Raw genomic sequence first — 24254 nt, forward strand, 5'->3', positions numbered from 1 at the left:
TCCTTTGCTTGTTGATTTTGCCCCGTTTAATCATCGCGTGTGCATTAACTCATATTATGCAATCAACTCTCAATTGAAGGACAACACTAAAGCTCGTGTTATCGGCGCGCCAGCACAGAGCAGCTGTTAAACAGGCCGCCCACCTATGAGGAACCTTTCTCTGCAAGAATCAGCACAAAGCAGGCTGGTGCTGATGCTGTGGGCCAGACAGACAGACAGACAGACAGAGATAAACACGCAGAATGGACACTGACAGTATTTGAAGTAGACTATGTCTAACAATCGACATGAATCAGTGATGAGAACCGGGGAGAACGTCTTGCTCGCTTCTGCTAAGTCCCATTTTAGCCACATGGGTGGAACAACTTTGATGATTCATTTATTAGGCACCATCATCGGTCCAGTGCTTTTGTTGATGGCAAATACTTTTCAAAACATCAGACATCACTGGCAGGCGTGTGTGGCTTAAAGCACCACTGCACCTATAAGCACAGGCGCACAGAGCACAGAGGCAGTAAACTCATTTTAGTTTTTAACATAGACTGTATAAAAAAAAATAAATGGATGCAGTAGATGCTGTGAAGCCGTGAAATTTGCTATTTGACCGGCAACATGTCTTTTATTGCTACTGGAAATGCACAGACGTCACAAGCAACCGGGCGCCTGTTGGATCATACCGCCCATTAATCACACTCATACTGTATGTGCCATGCTAAATAGGAACATCCATCCATCCATCCATCCATCTTCCACCACTTTATCCTTTATCCAATCCCCGCTGACATGGGGTGGAAGGCAGTTTACCGCCTGGACTAAATAGGAACATAATTTACAAGATGTATTCATCATTAATTCATCATTTTCATTCGAACAAGACCTGAAAGCAGCAATTGAGGAAAATGTTTACTGAAATTGTAAATTAGGTGAGAAGTAGCAGTCTCCATTCAGACTTCTTTTATACAATTAGCCGAGTCGCTCCCTGGTGGCTAACTGCTACTTCCTTCAAACCAGAAGGCTACAACCACGTTCACACCCATATACAGCCTCACAGAGCAGAGATGCTGGGGCTGTAAACTAGCTGTAATCTCATTTTCATTTCATGTTTGGGATCATAAAAGTATTTTGTGAGCTGGAGGTGGGCAACACCACCAAAAAAAAAAAAACGGTTTCAATCCGATGTAATATATACAAGGGAAATTAAAGGATAATCTCCATGTTGGCTGCTGCTGCTGTTGCTGCTGTCCTCCTCCTCCTCCTCCTCCTCCTCCTCTCCTACATCTCCCTCTTCATTAACTACAGCGTTCCCTCACGGACCCTCTCTTGCTGCATCAGCTGCCACAGCAGCGCTGCTTGAGCCCTGGAAATATTTGAAATAAATGAATTAACTAATCGTACTGCTTGTACATGTTCAGCTTTCCTGCAAGTGTGTGTGTGTGTGTGTGTGTGTTTGATTGAGTTTGTAGCTCCTTTGTTTTACTAATGCCTCCAGTCCAGACTCTTCAAGATGAGCCGTTTCATTTTTTTTATTTTTCAGAACTCATGTGGATTGAGGGAGCAAACATTCACAAGCTCTTGTTATTGAGTAACAGCTACCCAGCTGTCCAGGGAAAGAGAGAGAGTGTTGTTTTTATTTATTTATTTATTTATTTATTTATTTAAAATAGGAAGCAAGGGTAGGATACAAGATTATAGCTAGTGGCTAATTTCCATCTTCAGTCCATTGCCGTGTTGATGGTAACACAAACAGCGATGTCAAATAACAAAAAGCACAACAAATAAGACGAGAGACGAAACGAAAAGAGTTACCTAGTTGCCTAAAATAAAAATTCTGAGTATTTAATGCTTAAGTGTGAGCTTCCGACACAACAAATCACCATACAAGCAATTACACATGACGGGTACATTGCTGGTGAGCTTTGACCCATTGCTTGAGACTGTGTTTGAATAATGAATAGTTGGTGTACATTCTCTGATGTTTACAGGTATTTTATTCCAGGACTGTGTGCCTCTGATGGACGTCACCATAAAACTAAATTTGGTCTTTCGTCTGAGTACATTGCAGTGTCCTCTTGATAGAGTTCTGGTGATTCATCTATGTGTGTTTTAATATAGGTATTTAATGGTGGGGGTGCAAGTCCATTTAGCACTTTGTAGACGAGACAGGTGTCCAGAAAGAGGTTTTCTGTCCATGATTTTAATAGCTCTTTCAAAGAGAGGCCTGATGGGTTTTAGTGTACTTGCTGTTGTATCAGAGAGGAGAGAGATGCTGCATGTGCACACCACGAGCAATTGAGACCAAGCAAAGAAGGAGGAGCTGTACAGCCGAGCATGAGTGAGGAAGATAGACCACCTGGTTAACTCTTAAAAAACAATGTTTGTCACTTGATTCAAGCGTTCGATCGCACTCTTGTTAGTCAGTTAACTTTGGTAAGCAAATAATGCAGCAACACAGATTATGCGAGGAATGCGACATGACATATCATATTATTATAATTAATATCAGTACTATTAAGTTAGTTCTGAACAAAACTTAGTGTAGTATTTAAGGTTAGAGTAAAGTTTTTTTCCACCCCAAAATCCAAGTTAAACTCACTCATTCTAAAGAGATGATTCCTTAAACTTAAAACAACATAATAATTCTGACCCAGTGACTCCTCACTGTGCAAAATGATTTGTTAGATCTCAGGTAGTCTAAGTGTTTCACTGTTGTACATCCAGGTCCATTCATTAAATCAGTTTCCTCGCTGCCCTCATGTCAGCTTGGTTAAAATTGGCCCTGCATTAAAAATCTCCTCGCTTTATTCATCATCTAATTATAGAGGAAATGTTGTCCCTGTGTTAATAGTGCTTTTCATTAGCCTTGACACAGCTAATGTCTCAGCTAATTTTATTCAAGCTTTTCCCAGTGCTTTGTTGTCATTACCACTCCATCAACTAATGAGTCACTTCTGACCGGGCTTTTGCACTCATCCCCAATTGTAACCTGTTGAAAATGTGACACTGCTCTGTTCTGTTCTGTTCTGTAGCCACGACTGCAGATTTTATTATTTTATTTTTGCCACCCCAAGTCTTTCTTGGAGCTTCATAATTCTGCTCCCTCGGTGCACGGAATGATAATCGCGTGGCCTTCGGTTTGTTGGCGTCTTTGCCCTCAACTGCACAGAGAATCAAGAGCCGTTTTTCATTCTGTCCATAAAGTCATTGATGAGGATCTATTGAGCCGTCTGTACACTACCCTTCACCTGAGGATTGTCACTTCATTTAGTGGCTTTTTTTCTGGGGTTTGTATTTTCTTAGGGATCCACAATTGATACTATTGCAAGAGGTTTTTTTTTTACTTCTTATAATAAGAAGGAGCTTGGCCGTCTGCAGACTGTCCAGAATTCGGCAGCTAGACTTTGAACTCACACCAGTTGTTCTTTTAAAGTCCTTGTGACTACTTTTAGAGCATTACATGGTCAGGCTCCTTCGTACATTGCTGATCTGCCGCTCTTTTACTCCCCAAGACGTAATCTCAGGTCAGCAGATCGGAGGCTGTTCCAGGTAGTAGCACCTAGTCTTTGGAATGCTTTACCACTTACATAGCACTGCGTAACATGTGTCCACTCTTTTAAAAAGCAGCTGAAGACCTGGCTTTTTAAACGCGCTTTTAGTTGAACGAAGGTTTTAAAGGATTGTCTTGTGCTTATAATTTTATGCAGTGTAGTGTATATTTTTATTGTGAAGCAAATGCGTAGACACACACTCGGGCACATTTCAATCGTGGTAGCCCTTTTAACTCGGGCTCCATGGGAAGAATCGTTATCCGTGAAATGTCTGTTTCTCACACAAGCATTGCATGTGCAGACCACACTGTGTGTTTATAGGCCAGTACATGTTGCACCTATTAGCAGTAATTACGAGTGTGCGAGTGAGCAAAAGGCCCATTCATGTGTTACTCACACACCAAGGAGCACAAACAGCAGAGCACAGTGATGTGGGGATCTCAGGGAGAATAGGCAGCTCTGTTTGTTCCGACGACACACACACACACACACACACACACACCTGTTTTTTTTTCTTGCCAACTGAAGTGCGCCTGTGTTTGACCTTCCTCCATCTGACAAAAATAGGTGAGAGTTAAGACGAGTCCTTGGGGGATGGAAAGGTAAGGACAGCGAGAGGATAACAGAGGATGTTAGAAAAACGGACATTTAAATATAGCCATGAATGGTTATACAGTTTATCAGTGTCGACCCAACAACAAGGCAGAGTGAAGAACGTTTACATTCATTTCCACCGTGTGACAAAAAGAGAATCCGCTGTGAGAAAACACGATAAAACAGAAGCAAGAGCTGTCTGGGGGCGGGGACCTTTAGGAGGCCCACGAAAACATCTCGTAAAAAAAAAACAAAAAAACCCCAACAAGATAAGAGCGGAATTCAAGATGACAAGCAAAGACAATACTGCGGTGGATAACAGAATCTAACTGACAGCATGAAACAACGTGGTGGGGAATAACAAGATCTATGAAATGAGCATCAGTGAAATAAACAATAATTAAAGTATAGCCACAATGCAGAAAAATAGTGCAGATCCCAAGGGAGCATTGTTTGGTAATGAGTGGTGTATACATATATATATATATATATATATATATATATGTATATGTATATGTGGGGAGTGTGGGGAATGTTTTCAGTGTATGTTGTGACAAATTACAAACACCTGCTCATCAAACTAAATACTGTCAAATGATATAAAGATGCACATGATTTAAATTCACACAATGAAAAAGTACAAAACCAGGGTTCGGCGTTTAAAACAGAAATATGTAAGTAATGTGTCCAAATGTGTCTCTTGGTGCCCGTGTGTGTGTTTGTGTGTGCTGCTTTCAAAGCGGCAGAAAATACTGAATTGAGCACATTATTACAGGCAAACACTGATAACCAAGGTTTTTTAGTCCAGTACACTTTTGAGAACTGCAAGAGCATGTTTACCTGCAGAAAACACCCACACAAACAAAGTGGGAAACAAACCACAGAAGAAATATGTTTTTATTCTCTCTCGCAGGTGCCACAGTTGGTTTAACTGGAGATGTGTTTATTTCAATGACACTGGCGAACATAGTTCACGACTACCTTGAAATTATCGTAGAGAATGCAGGGGAAGCTCTCGCTCACAGCAGCCAGCATAGCTATTCCTAACAAAGACAATGACCTTCTGTGACAATATTTTATTCATGTATTTTGGACTGCTTCTTTGAAACGCCTCAACTCACGCCTGGCTGTCGAGCCAGACATTTGTATACATCCTTATACATTTTTTCTGAATTTAAACATGTATTTAAATGAACCTTATTCAATTCCATATCTGTGTGAAGGCTTTTAGCTGCAGTGAGAACATCACTAGTCTGTCTCACGGCTCAGTGAAAGCCACATTTGCAATCGGTGTCAAAGCGGCATCCAAAAATGCTGCAGGGGATCACCTCAAACTAATTCATTTCCTGTTCATTTTCAAATCTTAATGGTGTCGCTATAGAGTCAGAATAATGTTGTGCAGATGCATGAAAAGCCATGCCCGCCGTGACCTATACCATAATCAATGCGCTGCCTCACATACAACACAAGAAAATAACAGTTTTTTTACATATATCATTTAAACAAGGTTGCACTGGCAGTGAAACATTGAACTCAATTCATTAATTAATGTAATTAAATTAAGACATAAAACCTATTTTTTTCATAACCTGCACTAAAGTACATTGTTATGATTATTGTATTGTTATTTCAGCTGCCAGATAATGTGTGATGTGAATCTTGAATGTTTTTCAGAGCAAAACCACCGTTGATGGTCAGAAAAGTATGAAACGTCACATAGATGTAGATGTAGTAAAGGTCATAGATGTAGTTTTAGGAATGTTTTAACCAGAAAATGTGTTTCTGTCATTAATCAGTGATCTCAAACACAACTAATTAGTAAAACACTGAGTGTTCTTTGCGTGGAGAAAAATGTGTTCTGTATGCAAAATGTATCGCCAAAGGAATCAAGAATGAGGCAGATGCACAGAAAGGCACGAGATGATAAGAACATAACAGATTTTTAATAATAATCAGGGAGATTAAGGGGAAACATACAGTAAGTGTGCTGTTTACAACTATTACTGCTGTTTTTATTTAGTACCCATCTACGGTTCGTCTCCTTTAGGAATTGAATCTGCCTTTTTCTGTGTTTGATTGTCGCATACTTCCATCAGGGCCCACAAAGCCCTGAGCTGAACGTAATGTAATGCTGGATCAGTGTGGTGATGGTGTGTGTGCACTGTAGGTATCGATAAACAGACGACAGAAGAAAGGGTTTTGCCTGAGGACATGTGCGTATGCAGCTGTGCTCATGTATAAGTGCTGCACATGTGTATATAGGCTCTTGAGTATATATGAAAATATTATCTGGAAGGTGTGCTGCTTCCTGCTGTATGCCTATAAGTGTTTACACCAACCACTTGACGTGAGGCGCCCGACTATTGTGCCGGAAGAATACAACTGCCCATTCTGTTTTCACCTTCCTTTGTATGCACGAGCATGGACGCGCGCACAAACGCACATAAAGGTTGTTCCATATGCGCCGCAGATGCAACCTTAAACACAGGGGGAGCAAGGCGAGAGGCACATAATGGGGGTTGTTGATGAAGCGATAGAGTGGAGGATGAAGATAAGTTGGAAATGTCTGGTGAAACAGTGGGACGGGACAGTTAGAGGGGAAAGAGAGAGGAGGTGTGTGCAGGAGAAGAGAATGCCCTCACCTTCATTCTCTCTCTCAGTTAGGTAATACTTCTTTATCTCCATCTGCAGTAAAAGAAAACCTGCAGCCTGTTTGCTTCTCATGTCCTCAGTGGCTGATGCTCATCCTACTGAAGCATTACATTAACTAAGGACTGTGTGTGTGTGTGTGTGTAAGAGTGAGAGACAGGGGTTTTTAAGTCAGATGGAGGATTTCCTCCTTCGTGGACACAGATCCAGGAACAGCTTTCCCTTAAATCAAATCCTTATTCTCACCACTCAAGATGAAGCAGAACCACAGATTTACAGTTGCTTCACCCTCAGTCTGTGGGGAGCAGCTGAAACACACACAGAGAGAGAGACATGATTGTGTTACCTTTTCCACAACAGCAGAGTCCATCTTTGATGATATTTTTCCCATGGTGGCAACACCGACAACACAATGCCTGGCAAGTTTTTGCTTTTCTGTTATCTTGTGTGTGTGTGTGTGTGTGTGTGTGTGTGTAGCAGCTCAATGCCCATCACCGTGCTCTGTGCATATGGCATAAAGCAACTTGAGAAGGGCAAGATTTGCATTCTGCCACCGCGATTAGCATCTTCCACCCGCATTAACCAATTAATGTCGATGTTCAACAGATGCCCAGATTCACTGTAACACGCAGCAATGTACTGTATCCATCTGTGCGTGTGTACACGCTGTCAATGTGTGCCACCTAACTTCCTCCATCTGTCTCTCTCTCTCTCTCTCTCTCTCTCATCTCATCTTTCTTCATGATCATCACACGTCACACTCTCATATATAAAATATTTGACGCCATTGAGACAGCCGTGTGTGCAGACATGGGAAGCTGTGAGGCGCTCCAATTTGCACGTGCGCGTGACCTCGTCATTTCCATGATAATGCACACGTTCCTCCAGGAGACGTGGATCTTCTGCACGTCTGTGTGTGTTCATCTGTTGACTTTTTGTGTATTCCTGTGCGTGTTTCTGGGGAGCTGGTGTGATATATGAGGAGGCTGACCTTTGGGCACACTGGTACTAGATGAATAGTTCATTAGGGTGCCGAGGCATTCTCAAACAGCGGCCAGCGGGCTCTCTGAAGAGACCAATTAGGATTGATCATCAGCTCCTATTAGCGTTGTTATACTCTGACGTGTCGGGATTGCTTAATGAGAGGAGTCTCGGGAGAGACGAGGGGATAAATGAAAGGGAGATAACGCGTATCAGCCTCCGATGGGGAGAGTTTCCCAAAGCTCTCTCTGTATGATTTTTATTGGGTCATATAAGGGCTGAGGGGATGGATTAGACTACTGATTCTCTTACTTCAGTCATTTCAGTGTACATGTTTGTACACTGATTGACTATGGCAGGACCTTTGTATTCACTATACTTTAAATTTCCCTTTGAAATTCTATCTTAAATGATGTAAGTGTAGAAACCACTTGTCAGAACCATCAGCATTTCATTTCAAACACTTTATCTCTAAATGCTGCTGGGCGTAACTCATAAACCCCAAAAAAAATGCAAACATTTTAAAGTGTCATTTTTTGCTTCAACAGACAAAGTGCACCAGCTTTCACTTGGACTTTTTTTTTATGATTAAATCCAGAAAGCTAATATCCATCCAAGCCATGGTAATGCTCCAACAGCCAGTGACCTATGCAGAAAATGAATAGAAAGCGCTTGTATGTAACTCCTGAAAAGAACAGTATGAGTCACTTACAGCTCCACAGGGCAGTGGTACAGGCAGGCAAAGTAAAGAGACACATGGAATGAAAAGTTTGACCCACGTGAATAAACATATCATCCCATTCTGAAGATGTCAGGGTCTCCACAACCACCTTATCCACACGACTTGACACACGTGTCTTCGGAAAGACGGCAACAATTCAAACTCTTGTTTTTGTGTTGTTGAGAATATCATAGAGACAGACAGAAAAACAGACAACAAGATGGAGCTTTCCCCCAATGATTAGTGTGATATTACATTTTACTATAGGCAGGTTTTTAAATCACCAGCATGCCTTGCAGCTACGCTTGGATGATTTCGTTAGCAAGCTTGTGGCGAGAAATTCACAAGGTGTAAAAAAATATATAGAAAGTCCCTTTCAATGTTTTTCATGACAAAGGAAGAAAATTGGAAGCACTAGCGCAGATGTGAGAGGTTTTCTATGATCGTACCATCACGAAAAACACCCTTATCATTAATCATCAATTCTCAGTTTGCATGGCGGTGTGTGTGTGTGTGTGTGTGTGTGTGTGCAGAATTCCTGGTTCGAAAGGATTTTCTGATAAGGGTCTTCAGAGCTCTGGCTCCCCTCTGGCCTTCCTCTGCGGTCGTGTCGCTCCTTTAACCCATAATACCTCGTCTCTGGTCAACCTTATGGTGATGGATCCAAGTGGCACGGCTTATCCCGGCATACCGGAGCAGCTCTTTGGATCATCACCCTCTGTGCCGCTAAAACCTGGAGATGAGAGTGGGTAGCGCAGAACCCTCACCAGAGTTGAAACGTATTACTCCCTCCTGTGCTCTATTCTTCTTGTGAGCGCTCATGGATCCTGCGTCTGCTCCTTTGATCCTGAAGGACGACTTTGACACTTATTGACTTAAAAACTCTTGGTGTTTATGTCTTAAACACGAAGATTGGGTGTGTGGGGGGGTGCTTTTTCTTGAAAACTGTGAAAGCTACTCTATTTTGACATTCACACTCCATGTTAAAATGTGGGTAAAAGGCATTTAGCAAGTTGTTACCCTCACAGGTAGTAAAAACAAATGTAGCCTGTTATGAGGAGAGCTGTGATTTTTCTTTTATTTCAGCTCTTCTCTCATGAAACAATCAATAAATGATGAGCCGCTCTTGTTTTAAATAATTAACCGTGCTCTGTCACATTTGTATTTCACCTCTCACTTCTTTTTCTTCATGCTTGGGTTCTATTTGTATTCCAATCGCAAATGATCCAATTTATCCTGCCATTAGATTAGGCTTTAAACAAGTTTGAATTTATCACTCGTATTTCTTTTGTCACGCAGCGTTTGATTCGAGCGGGCTGGCAATCAGAGTAAAGCTCTGTGGCATTTCGACGGGATTGACCGCGTGACCCAAATAACACACACACACACAGTGAGGCTGATGTGAAATTACAGTGACACTACATTACATTAATAACTTGTTTCCTGTGAATCAAAGCATGTGAAGGTAATTTGAAACCACAGCAGTACACAGTGAACTCTGCCACTGAAGGATGAACATTTCTACAGAGAGGTAATTACAGAATGTAAACACAATCTCACAGATTATTAACATTTCAGATTGCTGGGGATTTGCATTCACATCGGTGCTCTAAAGATAATGTGATTGCTCATACGTGTGATTCAAACTTCTGGTTGTGTTATTATTCTAATGTCAGACACTGTTTTCACCATGGTAATGTGAATTAGTCCAATTTGACATGTTTTATGTCATTTAATAAACATAATGACATATTTTATGTTCAGTAAGGTGTCTCCTCCACTTTATGGTTTACTAAGTGCGTGGTTAGGTCCAGTCTGGCACTGGTGTTAATGTGTTAATGTGTATTGTGAGGAGAAAATGCCCACTGTCCACTCTCAATGACTCAATGACATTATATTTGTATAGACAAACATGATGCATCATTGTGTGTCTTTTCCATCATTGGTTTTTGTAAATAAATGAATCATTAAATTCATTTTGAATTGATTGTGAGCTTGTGAAAAAAATTAACCCCTATGATACAGACTTTGTATGTGTGCCATTCTGCCTATTACTCTATTACTCGAATTTTCATGACGTCAGCTGCACGTCCTGGAATAATATACAGCGAGGGCTTGCATTCTAAAATCTTTATGCCTCTTTAGACAGGTCACAGATATTAAATTTAGCAATAAAGCCACTCCATTATTTCTTGGCCCTTTCAGCTGGGTCACCTGGAGGTTTGCCTCTGGTGTCCAGACACAGAAAGAGACGGAGAGACAGAGAGAGAGAGAGAGACAGAGGGAGAGAGAGAGAGAGAGAGAGAGAGAGAGAGAGGGACCCCAGTAACGATGAAAGAACCCTAATTAAATTTTCATATTAGTTACTTTTTAAATCCAGCTCTAGCCATAGGCCCTGGGTGGTACCTTGGATGTGAGCACTAATGTTTTTATGCTCTCCCTCACCACTGGCTATGATTTAATAACACCTTCCCCAGTGCTATGTCCAGCTTTTTTTTTTTATTAGGGAGCTTTAATTAGCCTCAAGTTTGAGCTCCTCTCCATCACTCCACTCTTCCCCTTCTCTGTGTCTTACAGCCAGAAGACTCTGTCACTCTTCTTCTCCGCCTCTTTTCTTTTCTCTTTTAGCTTGTTTTGTCCTCCTCACGCCCTATGGTGACTCGCTCATATAAGAAATAACATGTCCCTGCTGTGGGCCATTAAGGTCTGAGTTATGTCCGTGTGCCTGTGTGTGGGGTTGGCTGACGGTGGAGGTATAAACTAGATTGTTTCATTCATCAGCCCATCAAGTCCCTTCATGATTCCATAGCTGACAGTCGCCAAGTCGATCCACTGTGTCCAGAGCATTTCACTTACAACTCCTGGAGACTTTAGTGCAACCTTTGTTGCTTTTATTGTAAGTGCTTTACACATAACTTAGATAATACATTAGAAATTATCAACCCATGAAGGTCACAATACAGAGTTGCTGACACAAAATGTTAATATTGCTAGTTTGTATATTGCACCACAAAGTCTTTTGCCACCAGAACCAATTTTGCAACTGAGGAGTAACTTGTGGAGTCACTCACTCCACAGCTGCACTTCTATTCTATTCTATTCTATTCTATTCTATTCTATTCTATTCTATTTTTTTCTTATCACAGTCTGTGCACGAGAGTAATGAGTAACAGAGGCACTGGTCTATTTGTGGCATGGATATATTCACAGTCTTCTGTTAGGAAACTCTACATGAATGTCATGATTTGTTCAACTGTTGCACTTCACGTATTCCTGGATCTAAATGCAATAGCAGGAAGGTGTAGCATCTTAAACTTATTGGCATTCTGAGGCACTGGGAAACAAAAAAAACAAGTCACATAATGCCACACTAATGCCATGCTGGTTGTAGAAACTCTAGGGAGTAAACACGGGAAGCAAACAGATGATCTGAAACATGGGGAACAGACGTAAATACACAAGGGAGATAATGAACGGAGCCTTTTTTGAGAAACTCACCATGGCAACACAAATAAATAAAGATTAGCATTTGAATTTTTATTTTTTTTAACCCTTTGTTATGTCTGTCACTGTACGAGCAGCTGCTGTGAACTAATCAGTTTGGGAAAAATAACATTTTATTCAACATATTTTACTAATGATTATTTATAGACTTCACAATTCACTTCAAAAATAAATGAACCTCTGAAACCCTACTGGATTTTTAAATATAATTTATTCAAGTACATATAAGTTGATAGTGACCGTAGCTCAAACAGAAATGACATTTACCTGCACAAGGCGTTTCATATAGATGTGAAAGCTACACTTAAAGGAATACTTCACTGATTTGCATTTAGCTTTGTATTACAACAATAGGGGTAGCATTTTTGAAAAATTGTGCTTCCCAACCTCAGTTTCCCCTGAGTTGAGAAATATCTTCATTCTTTTCTGTGTTACGTGCCCACCAGTGAAGTATTCCTTTAATTTAGTGCGACATATCACGTCTACCTGTGTCTATAATCTCATATGCACACATGCCATCAGCACAATACACCATACAATTATAGATACCTGGGTGTGTATCCTGATGCTATATTTGAGCTGTTAAACACATACCTACATCATGATCAGCACGTAGTGGCTGAACCAACTCTTTATTTATTCCTCAGCTCATCATAGAGAGAAGTTAAACAAGTGTTTTCTTTCTGGTTGAACTTTAGTCGTCTGGTTGCTTGAGAACAGCATTGGGTAAGTAGAAATATAGTGAATAGCCACCAGGGGGCGACTCTGCTGAAGTCTGTTGGGTTGGTGGAAAATGAGCCAATATACTTCTCACTTCATTTACAACATCAGTGAACCAGTAAACACAGTTTATGTTTTGGGTCTTATTCTGTAGCACATGATGTCAATTTAGTAAATTAAGTTCCCATTTAGAGGAAGTTAAATAATAAAATATGCCTGGACACCAGTGTGATTTGACAGCTGTTATCGTGCCTCACAAAGCCTGCAACTAACCCTAACCCTCCAATCGGGAGGCTTCATATTGTGAGGTCAGGTCCACGTGGGTGACGTTGCTACTTCGCTGAACTTTTCCCCCCTTGTGTCCATAATAAGCCCTTGTGTTCGAAATGTATCACATGGATTCCAGTTATTTCTGTGTCAAGTCCCCAGTGGTGCGATCTGAGAGGTGGAAAGTAAGAATGATCCCTTGCAGCAAATAACAGAATTAACAATCCCAATGATCCGTCACATGAGCGCATATGCCCCTGCATCCTGGTTCAGCTGCTGTCCGCGCCGAGTCATTTCATACCTGTCACATTGTACCATCCAGGCTTTGTCACACGTATGTTAAGCTTTAGTCTCTGTAGGAAGTATAAATTGAAACTGAAGGTTTGGTCAGCTCTGACACGTCTTAATTAGGTGCCGGGGAGGCGTCTGACGTCTGCTGTCAGAGCCGATTCACAAATTGGTCTGATTTTCATATGAACTCTCTTTAACCTGTACATGGAGCACATCACAGAAGGAAATAACGTCAAAATTAGACTAAAAAAACACACACATTCGACACATCTTTAACTTGGTAGACGTGCGAGGAGTTTATGCCCGTGGACACTGAAATGAGGATGGTGAAGAGAGAAGACAACAAAAAACACTAACAGGCAGACAAGAAGACAGACAGGCAGTGAGCTCTGTCAACAGACTGAAAGAGACAGAGAGACATTCTCCTCAGGCGCTTGTTTTTACAACTCGGTTTGCTGAGATAGCACCTTTTTACACACCTCCAAGATATGGCTGTGCTGGAGAACGAGACTATGTGTGTGTGTGTGCACTGTGTGTGTGGGTGAGTGTGTGTGTGTTTGCCTGCCTAAGCAGCTGCAGATTAGTAAAGGTAATGGCACCATACTGTGGTTATAGAGAGCGTAAATCTGTAAAGCACTGCAATATCCAAGTTAGAATGGAAAACAGGACGAGAGCGGCTGCATGTGGGTGTGAAATAGATAGCATTGGATTGGCGTGTTACTGGTGCTTGCTCATACATAGGCCCAAGGCCCATTCAGACCTGGTATTAACATGTGTTCTGACTGATCACATTGCCGTAAGTACAACTGTTCACGCCCCGGCATTAAATGGCATCGTGGCTGCATCTGCTGTAGCTATGAACACATGAACTGTGAGTAAGAAGACCCCCCCCCTAAATTTATACACTGGATCTTTAAAATAAACCGGGGTGGCTACAAGTGATATGGGTGGTGATTTGTGTAAAAATAAAACCCAGCAGGTTAGAGGATGTCAACTGAGCAGGTGGGCTCTAATGTGTCCCGAGCACAAAATGTAACCACGTGCCCTCAAACCAACTCTGAATGTGTTTTTTTGTGATTGGATCTGAGGATGCATTTGGGGCTTGATACCAGGGGGCAAATAAAGTAAACTCCTAAACCCTGAATATGACACAAATTATTCAAAATGTAGTTGGCGTGTTGTGTTTTTGAAATGGCTAGTTATAGTTATATGGTAAATACATCAGCACAGATGACTTAATAACAGCTAAGTTGATATACAACTGGTGTCAGTATTGGGAGATACTCAAGGATGTGATACTGGTAACGTATCGGACACAAAAAAAGCCGTCCATTTTCACATTTCACAAACCTTGAGGCGGGAGAAAGTTCCAGTGTGATCACTTGTGACGTGATAAATAACGCTCTAGTTCTCCCTCTGATACCCACTCACAGTTACTAGGCTTGTTGGAGCAACCAAAGTACCAGGTTACTCTACTCTGCCTTGATTGGAATGATTATAGTCTGTAAATGAACACATACGCACTTGGGTACAGATTAACCCACACACGCGCGCACACATAAAGTGATTGCATCTGCTGAAAAACAATTTCTCCCTATAGAGGACACACTTGGTGCTGGTGAAAGAATAGGGGAAAATTACTAGTCAAAGGCAGCAGCCTCAGACTTGCAGCATGTGAAAGGCTTTTGGTGTAATTTGAAATAATACTAATTTATAGCGAGTCTTGAGGACAGTGTGTATTATCCCACCACCCTATTGTGCCTGGAGAACACTCCACTAATCAGAATTTGAGCAAAGTGTTTGTCTGCCTGCTCAGACCTGGGGAGTAAAGGAGGAAAGCTATTTCAGCCCACACATGTGGCCCCTCAGCGCCATTTTAATGGTGGCTCCTTGAGGTGTTCTGAATCACTGTTGAGTAGGATGTTCATCAGACTTTGGAGTTAGTAAAAAATTAAAGTTTTACTCAGTAAGCTCAGGGAAAGGAGAGTTTTTGTTTTATGACAGACGCATTTCTTTGGGGAAGGTGAATGTAAAAGACAGATAAGATTGACTGCTTCAAAGCTAAATGTCTTTGTGTTTTTCATCCTGCAGTAATGCCACTTCTGTTCTGAACATAAAAGGGATCTTTTTTTCTCTCTTAATTATGGAAGTCTGATCTTAGTAGGACTAAGACAATAATTCAGTTCTCTTATTGTCATGTAAAATCGAGCTCGTCTTAGTCGGATTAATATACTTGGATAATGTGATTCATAATCCAAGTACTTCTGCATGTACTGCATATGCTTAGTCGGACTGGAGTTGGACATGGAGCACCATTCCCGCCAGAAAAGAACAAACAACACGATGGCATCGGCAAGAACGAAAGCTACGGAGAAGACCCACTTTTGTTTGCATGTTCTCCCTGTGCGTGCATGGGTTCTCCGGTTTCCTCCCGCAGTCCAAAGACTTTGAGAATTTAGAGATTGTTGTAGCTTTTACGATCATTTCACCATTATATTCCTGTATGGTGGTTGTCTATCGATGCAGAACGTTCACACAGAGACCTGTTGTGGTACCGACGCGTGCTTTGCTGATGCCCAACAAACGACAACATACAGCCGAGGCATGACAGACCTGAGCAATCAATACACCACTCTAGTGTTGACGTTTACAGCTTGTCCCAGTGGAGCACCGAGTGCTCGATCAAATACACCACAGGGATTAAGCAACTTGGACACTCTAAACTGGACTAGAAACCTGTCCAGGGTGTAACCCACCTTTCACCCGATGTCAGCTGGGATATGCACCAGCGACCCTCATGTGGAGGATAAACACAGCAGATCATTTACTTAAAACCTTGAGTCTATGAGCTTCAAGCTGTTGGGATGAACAATGACTGCTGCCGCTGTATACAAACAAGCACTCCCTCAGTCGTGTCTGAGAGTATTTCCTGACGGAGCAATAATATGGTTACATCGTTTCTGCCTACAGAGACCAGACAGAGGTAGAAAGAAATCTGAAAAAACATAGCTTTAGGTAAAACAAGGGTAAATAATATATGTGAAATCTAAAGAAATTACAATAGAAATTGTTTTACAGTTGTTGCACACAGGGATGAAAGTATACCTGTGGTTCCTTGTGGAATCTTTCAGCATATTGATTTGGTTTTTCCTGTTCAGTCAGCCATTTTAAGGGCATTTTGTGAGTATTCAGCCTATATAGTCTGTGTTTTATGTTACACACACACACACATACACGTCTCACACTCTTACTATTCAAACAGTTTCTGAGTTTTTTGTTGTGGCTCTTATCTGCAGCCACAGCAGTGAGACAGCTTTAGAGGAGATTTTTGTGAAAAAGGAGAAGCGTATGGACTTATTTTTGAAGGACCTCTCCATGCATCAATACTTTTCTCGGTGCAGACAGAAGACATAAAACAGAAGGGGAAATGGCTTATATCAGCTAAAGATGTCACTGAATTGAAAATGAAAGGCTAGAAATGTACTGAAAGACATCTCATCCTGCGACTGTCGGTCCCCGTGTGATGTCTGACTTCACTACTTTAGTTCCATTACAGTTGAGCCTTATTGTCGAAACGTTCTTTATTCAATTATTAGTCAAATGAAATCCTTCTCCATCCCTTTCCCCCAATGAAGTCCAAACTCTGAATTCAGTCCATCCCTCCCTGCTTGTTTCTGACCATAATGGTTGCAGCTATGGCCATTTTGACCTACTTTTAAACAATGACACATTCGCTCTCACAGACACTGGTCTTAAAGAGCAAGGAGATTTGTTCCCCTGTGTCTGAGGTAACCTATTTAGTTCAATTGAAAGAAACATGTTGTGGACAGTTTAGGTTTACTGAATCTAATCCTTTAACATATTTGTTGGCAGCAACAACAGGAGGAAAATAGAGAGGATTATTCACTGTAAATTCCCATATTCTCAGTTCAGGGCAGAGGCTGAAAGCTGGCTTTAAGGATGTTTTCAAATTTATGACAAAATCAATAGCAGTGCATGGATCATATTTAGTGACCTCCAAACAGAAAGATGTGAGTAAACTGACGAGACCGCGCTCTCCTTTCTTCTAACTCCCACTGATAGCATTAGATTTTTTGTCACGTAATCAAAAAACAATTTATTGTATTTTACAGTCATTTAAGAGGGGGGAAAAAATCGGCTTAATTTCATTCAAGTTGTTTCTTCACGTGTAATTTCTCACTGTGACTCTCATACTAAAGTTTTCCTGCCTTGTTTTATCTCCTGAAGGTTCAGTCACACTAAAAACACAGGGAACTATCTCATTTCAGTGGCAGGGTTTTTTTAACTTTTGAATTCAAAAAAAATATATAGCTTAATATCAGACTTAATGACTTGTAAAGCTCCGTAACTGTTGCAGTAAATTGAGTTTTATGGCGTTGAGAAAACAGCGGGAGAAGAGATAAGGTGCTGGAGGCCAGCGAGAGAATTTTTATCCCCTGCATTATCTCTGGTCACATCGTCTGCATATCTCGCACTATAAAGAGGTATTTCTTTCCCTCTTCTAGCCGCTGACAGTGTTGCTCGGTGTTCCAGATGGCACTGTTGGCCGACCACAGATCTGACAGCAGAGACACAGTATTGTTCTCAGACATCCTGTCAAAATGCAACTTTGATCAGACGTACAGAAGGCCTCTCATATGCTTACAGTACGGTGCCACACTGTGGGAGATACTACATCAATCGAACGGGGGGGGGGCTATTAATTAAACACATAATGTGCATGATGTGTTGTCTTAATACACTGACACATTTCTGATGACTGTGAGCAACCACCGCATCAACCACGCCTGCTAGTGAGGACACCGCAGGCTAACACGAAACAGCATGAGATCACCTTTAAAAAAAACAACACAAAAACAAGGAAAGACAACACATTTTTTACAGTGCACACAACTGGCGAGGCCTGATACTCGGAAGAAATGCAAGAGACTTGCAGATGTTTACTTTTTGTTGCGGGGATCATGTGCTGCACATTACTGATAACATAATAGTCAAATGTGTTTTTCTCTCTGTCTGTTTATCAACAGTTATCATGTCTGCACAGCAGAGCCCGAGCAACTCAAGTGTGTTCGGCAAAAGGGGAAATTAATAAGATACAGTAAACATTAAACATTCATTTCCTTCAGGGCATCTGCTACATTCTATTATTCATCTAAGAGCATGCCGTATGTAAATGAACAAATTCTACTTGACTGTGACATGAAAGATGAACACTTGTATCCCTCTCTGCCTTGTGTGTCGCTTAAACGAAGGATTTGAAATGAGACGTCGTGTATATTTGTAGTTTGTAGATATTGTACATGACTGTATGTACACTGCCTCCGAGTCCAAGTAACATTTGGGAATGGCTAATGTAGTATTTTGGAGCCAGCAAGCATGCATGTTACTTTAAAAGTATAGGCATTAGTGATGTGGTGATGCACTCCAGTATTTGTGGGTACATTGTGCCATTGGGTCTGATAGTGAAGGTGCAGTAGAGCCGGGAAACAGTAAAAGACTTTGAGATATTTCACGTCCATGTCCTAATGAGCAGTGTACTGTTTTATTTTGGTGGCCTTTTAATGATGCCATCTGTTTTACCTGTCTCTGCTATTGTGAACTGACCATAGAGGATTTACAGAACTCTGACTGGATTTTAACTCACCTCTAACTGCTCGACTTCAGGTTACCATAAAGCACAGGAAATGTGCAACGCCTGTAATACGTCAGTCGGCTGTGACTCACTGCCTTTTGATGCACGAAGCTCTCCTCGCACGACAGTTCCCATGATTCCATGCTGCTTCACGAGACATGGCTGCAGAAACGACATAGTGTGCTTTGAATGTTTGACAAATCTTCTATACGTTAACGTAAACACCTTAAACAGAACAACGTGTGTGTGTGTGTGTCTACAGTTAGATGGATCTCACTAGTGCTGCAAGAATTTGTTATTTCCTTCTCGTGAAGTGTTCGTGTTTATGAGATTAAGTCGTTAGATTTGTCGCTAGTAGTTTTTTGTTTTTTTTATTAAAAAAAAAGGGTGGGGTCTGTAAAGTTGCTGAATATTCACACGGAAACAGTACGAAACGTAAACAAACAGACATCATTTCCCTTTCTTTCCCCTGGCTCGATTCATTCTGTCTCTAGTATATTTAATGTTTACAACGTCTTCTACTCAGTTTTTTAATGTAACGTTACAGCACAACAGCATTATGTACTACAGCCCTTTTGAAAAAGTTCCTCGCAAATCACTGCATCGTTTCAGGAAATATCTCCGTCCACACAGAACCCCCCTGAAACGATGCAATGATTTGCGAGGAACTTTTTGAAAGCGGCAAAGAAAAAGATAATTTACTAAAAGCACCTAATCCAGAATCCATGAATCCCTAACCCTAACCCATAGCTAAAGTTGTATTATATGTTTGGGTCCCTGCACTGATCTATATATATATATTGGGGGGGGATTCAATCCCTCCAGTAATATAGGCCAGGGTGTTTCAATCCCCTCAGCTCTAGGCGTTGAAGCCACGGGCCCGGCAGGGAAAACATTCACCAAAAATACATCCTGCAGCTTGTGAAAGCCTAACACCAAATCTTACTGTTATCCCCAGCCGAGATTCAAGGAGAGCAATGACCCTGCGAAGGGTGCAGCACGAAATACTGGAGAGAGGAGAAAAAAAGGATAGACATTTTGCCTCTGGCTGTTTATAATGTTCTTTTAATCTGAAGCCGTCTGTGTCTTTACCAGATGCAAACATTTATCTGCTTGTATGGAGATCCACTTAAGTGGCTCATCTCACGCTGCAACATTGGGCACACTTCCACCGCCATGTGCCCTGTCATTGTACCTGGCAGCACATCCACTCACACCATTTACATTTCAAAGTCAAACACACACACACACACACACACGCACATTGTCACCATCTGGTATTTCTGATTTCTCTCACAAGCGCCGTAGAGTGAAGCCTACATGGTGTTAGCAATGGTGGGGTATAGGCTTCCTAATAAGAGAGATGTTTTTTTACGTGTTTTCCCTTAAGATGAAGTGTGTTTTTTGTGTGTACATGTGTGTTTAAGCACTTGTTTATACAGACCGGTTGCACACATCCAGCTGTGCATGTCACCAGCTCTTTCCTGTGTGTTCTGTATATGCACATGGGTGTTCAGCAGATCTACTATGTGTGTGTCTGTGCGTGTGTGTGTGTAAGCGTCTGTTTGTTTGTTGACTTAGGCTGTGGCATTGAGGAAGCCTTATCTGTCATGTTCAGAGAGGTCGCTCGCACAGGAGATAGAGCTTTCAGCCGGAAGCATGTGCATTGCTGAGAAGACCTCTGACACACACCTACCGCTCTGGCTCAGGCAGCGAAAGAATTAAACTGAAGGCAGATGTTGAGAAAATTCCGAGAAGCCAATTTCAATCTGAGTTGGAAGGGTGTGCGTGCGTGTGTGATCTCTGTAATGTATGAATCTAATGTACGTTGTTTTCCGGCTAATGCATTTGAATGTATGTCGTCTCAGTTTATTAGATTTCATTTATGACCACTCTTCCATCAGCGTGCCCTCCAGAGGTGGCGTGTGCATAAGTTACCGTGCGACATGTCATCATGCATGTGCCTGTGCGGGTATGTTTATGTTTGTGTGCACGTCTGGAGCATCCATAAGGCTGAATGTGAGTCGGGGGTTAATGTGCTCTCCCCTGGGCAGATGAAGCAGCTCTCACTCTCTATTAAACTGTCCTTTGTGTGGGAGAAGATGAGTCTCATTATATCAGAATCCCCAGCTAATGACCTCTAATCCCTCCAGAGTGAGGCGAGAGGAAGTTGGGTCGAGGAAGCAAAGCTCTGAAATGTAAAGAAAGATGGATTGAGAGTTGGAGAAGGACGGAAGGAAGAGGGGAAATACTTTGACTAGAAGCTATCATTATTGTTCTAATGTTTAGCTGCCGCCATTGACCTCTGCTGCTCCTCTTGCACTTCTTACCCTTTCTGTTTCAATTGCAGCCACACACACACACTCAAACACAAACACACACACACCTCCCATTCTCTCTCCTTCATTCCATCATGCAGTGATCGGTGTAAGGGAAACGGACTGTGAATGTATTAGTGTCATCATCATCACCGGGGACACAAGGCTTCATCTGTCATCATCCTGCGACAGTGAGGGCATTTCTCCACGGGGCGGGCTATTATTCTCCATTAGCCATCTCACACACACACACTGAGTCTAGTAATGATGAGGTACATCGGGGGGCGTTCTCACTTTCCAGAAGCTGATACATTATGTTTTTTTCATCATTTTCTGGTTAAAAATGTATAAATCAATTTCCCTCCCAAAATTCTGCATCATCGACCAGAGTCCTAAGGATTTTTTTTTTTTTACCGGGCTGCTGCTTCATCTGATCCAGAATAAAATGAAATCGTCTTCTTCCAGCCTACATGGTCACAGTTATCAGAGATGAAAAAAACTCTACACACACACACACACACACACATTATGATGAGGGAATGATGGGAGATAAAGGTGGTGGTGGTGGGGGGAGATGAGGGTGTGAAGATGGCAGAATGAAAGTGGGATTTTCCAGCTACTGTTATGATCAATATTTCTCTATTTTTCATTCTATTAGATTCACTCTAAAACAATCTTCTGTTAGACCGCGCACAGCCTGGCATAGAACTTCTCTCTCACTTGGGCTTAATTGTCGTTGTCTAACAGAGTGGAATCCCTGTCGTTAGTTACAGTGATAGTTAGTTATTATTACTAGCTGTAAAAATGTAAATCTATGAAAGAAATGCTTTAAAAAGTCCAATTAACATTAATTGTCTCTTTAATTATTATCAGTTCCAGTAATTTTGGGCAACAGTTCAAATGCCATCTGCAAAAAGAATGTCTAAAGCATTTTGCGGTTACAAACCATTCATGTGTGTAATCACAAGGAAAATGGAGTCTTGATAATATTTGTCACAGGTTCATAGGAAAAAGAACCCACTGAAATCCAGAGGTGGAAAGTACTGAATTACATTAGCTCATGGACTGTAATTGAGTAGTTTTTTTATGTGTACCTGTACTTTTTAAAGTAAAATTTTCAAAATTGGAAATACTGTATGTTTAAAATCATATCTGTTACTGAGTTACTTTTTTTTTTTTATCGAAATAGTGGTACCTGAACAGAATATTTCAGTACTATTTCCACCTCTGCTGAAATCCCGGAAAGTGATTTTTTTTTTACCCACCAACAATATAGCACTCCCCTACATGCCCAAGCTCCCCCAGTCAAGCTCCTACTATACTGCTGTATTTAATGTTATTGTATTATAAAGTATTTAAGTATTTAGTTTATTGTGTGTGCAGATTGTATATCTTAATTTCCTAATTAATCCATCTATCTATTTATTACCAGTCCTTTCAACTATAATGCTGACTTAAACAGTAAGTACTAGTCTTGATGACCACCCATTCACACAGCTTCATCTTCATGCTATCATTCATCTTGGGGTTAGGCGTCTTGCCGAGGGACATGTCGGCAGGTAGTCGACAGGAGCCAGGAATCGAACCCACAACCTTTAAGTTGAAAGACGACTCGCTAAATTCCAAATTCCAATACTGAGCTGAATTCCAAGACTGTACAATCTTTAAAGTGAATCTTTTTTGTTTTTAATTTCGTGCAGACAGGAAAAGATTTCAGAAAAGATTACAACCAGAGCAGCAGGTGTCCTTATATCCCACTCTGAGTTGAAAATAAAACATACAACAAGGAATTCCTGCATATTCAGTTAGGGGAGTTAAGTCAATGTCATTAAACACAGAGGAGTTTGGTCATCTTGAGAAATCAATAACAAAGACTTTGTAAAAATAGATCCTATCATTTCCTGTACGACTACTTCTTCCAGCCAACCCTGCAGCCGAAAACTGGCTCTGACCCCTTGTCCTATTCTCTCTGTGAGCCTTTCCTTTATTGGCATCAACAGACCTTTGATGACAAGTGTCTGGTGGCGTCGTACAGCAACCAGTTTCCTCATGTGTTGCAGCTGTTTCGTCTTGCATCAGCTGTCACGACCCTTGGGGGGAACCTTGTTATAGCACTGACACTCAAATATCACAGTACCTCAAACAGTCCAAAAGTGAAGATTACATCGTGCAGCATGACATGACAGTAAAAGAGTCTGAAAGGCAGCACTTACAAGCTACAGGCACAACACACTTACCAATACATAAGCCACCCTCCCTCAGAGATTACTCCCACACAGGGAGACACAAAGTGGGCACTGACTTCAAACTCATGACCCATTTATTTTGGGATATTTCTGGAATGAATCGCTTTTTATGGATCGTAAAGGTTTCTGAAACACATCGTGTAACCTTGGTCATTTGGTGTTTAGTCGTATGAAGAACGTTTGAACTGGTTTGGGTAAAATTACAAATGTCCTCCAACTTATTTTCAGTCTTTCTAGTGGCGTGTGTGCCGGGACGTTTTTTTTACTCACCAATTTGGACGAGGTAAATATACAATTAAATGAAATTCAATTCAATTCAATTTTATTTCGTCAAAGCACTGCTGTGACTACTACCAGCTACTATCATGGTTACACCCATAGCCTTACAAAAGTATTATTTTTAACATAATTATATGTAAAGAAAATGATATATCTGAATGTCACATTTCTGTATTTAATTAAAACATTTAAATCAAATTAATAAAAACATTTAGCTCATACTTAAACAGTGTTCCAAACACACATCTGATCTAATATTAGTTTAAGTAGTAGTTTCTCACCAGTAAAGTTGCCCTCAGTTGTGTTTCCTTGTATTCTTTGAATGATGAGTTGCACATGTGTGAGTACCAGCAGACTTCCTCATATAACCTCAAGCACATTTCCATGGTAACGGTTGTCTTTGTTGTCTCCTTTGACCAAAATGCACCACCTACTAGACTGGAAAGTGTTGCACGTAGCAGTCAGAGCTTACTGTACACACAGAAT

This window comes from Solea senegalensis, linkage group LG17 (genome assembly GCF_019176455.1).
Source record: "Solea senegalensis isolate Sse05_10M linkage group LG17, IFAPA_SoseM_1, whole genome shotgun sequence".
Classification (NCBI taxonomy): domain Eukaryota; kingdom Metazoa; phylum Chordata; class Actinopteri; order Pleuronectiformes; family Soleidae; genus Solea; species Solea senegalensis.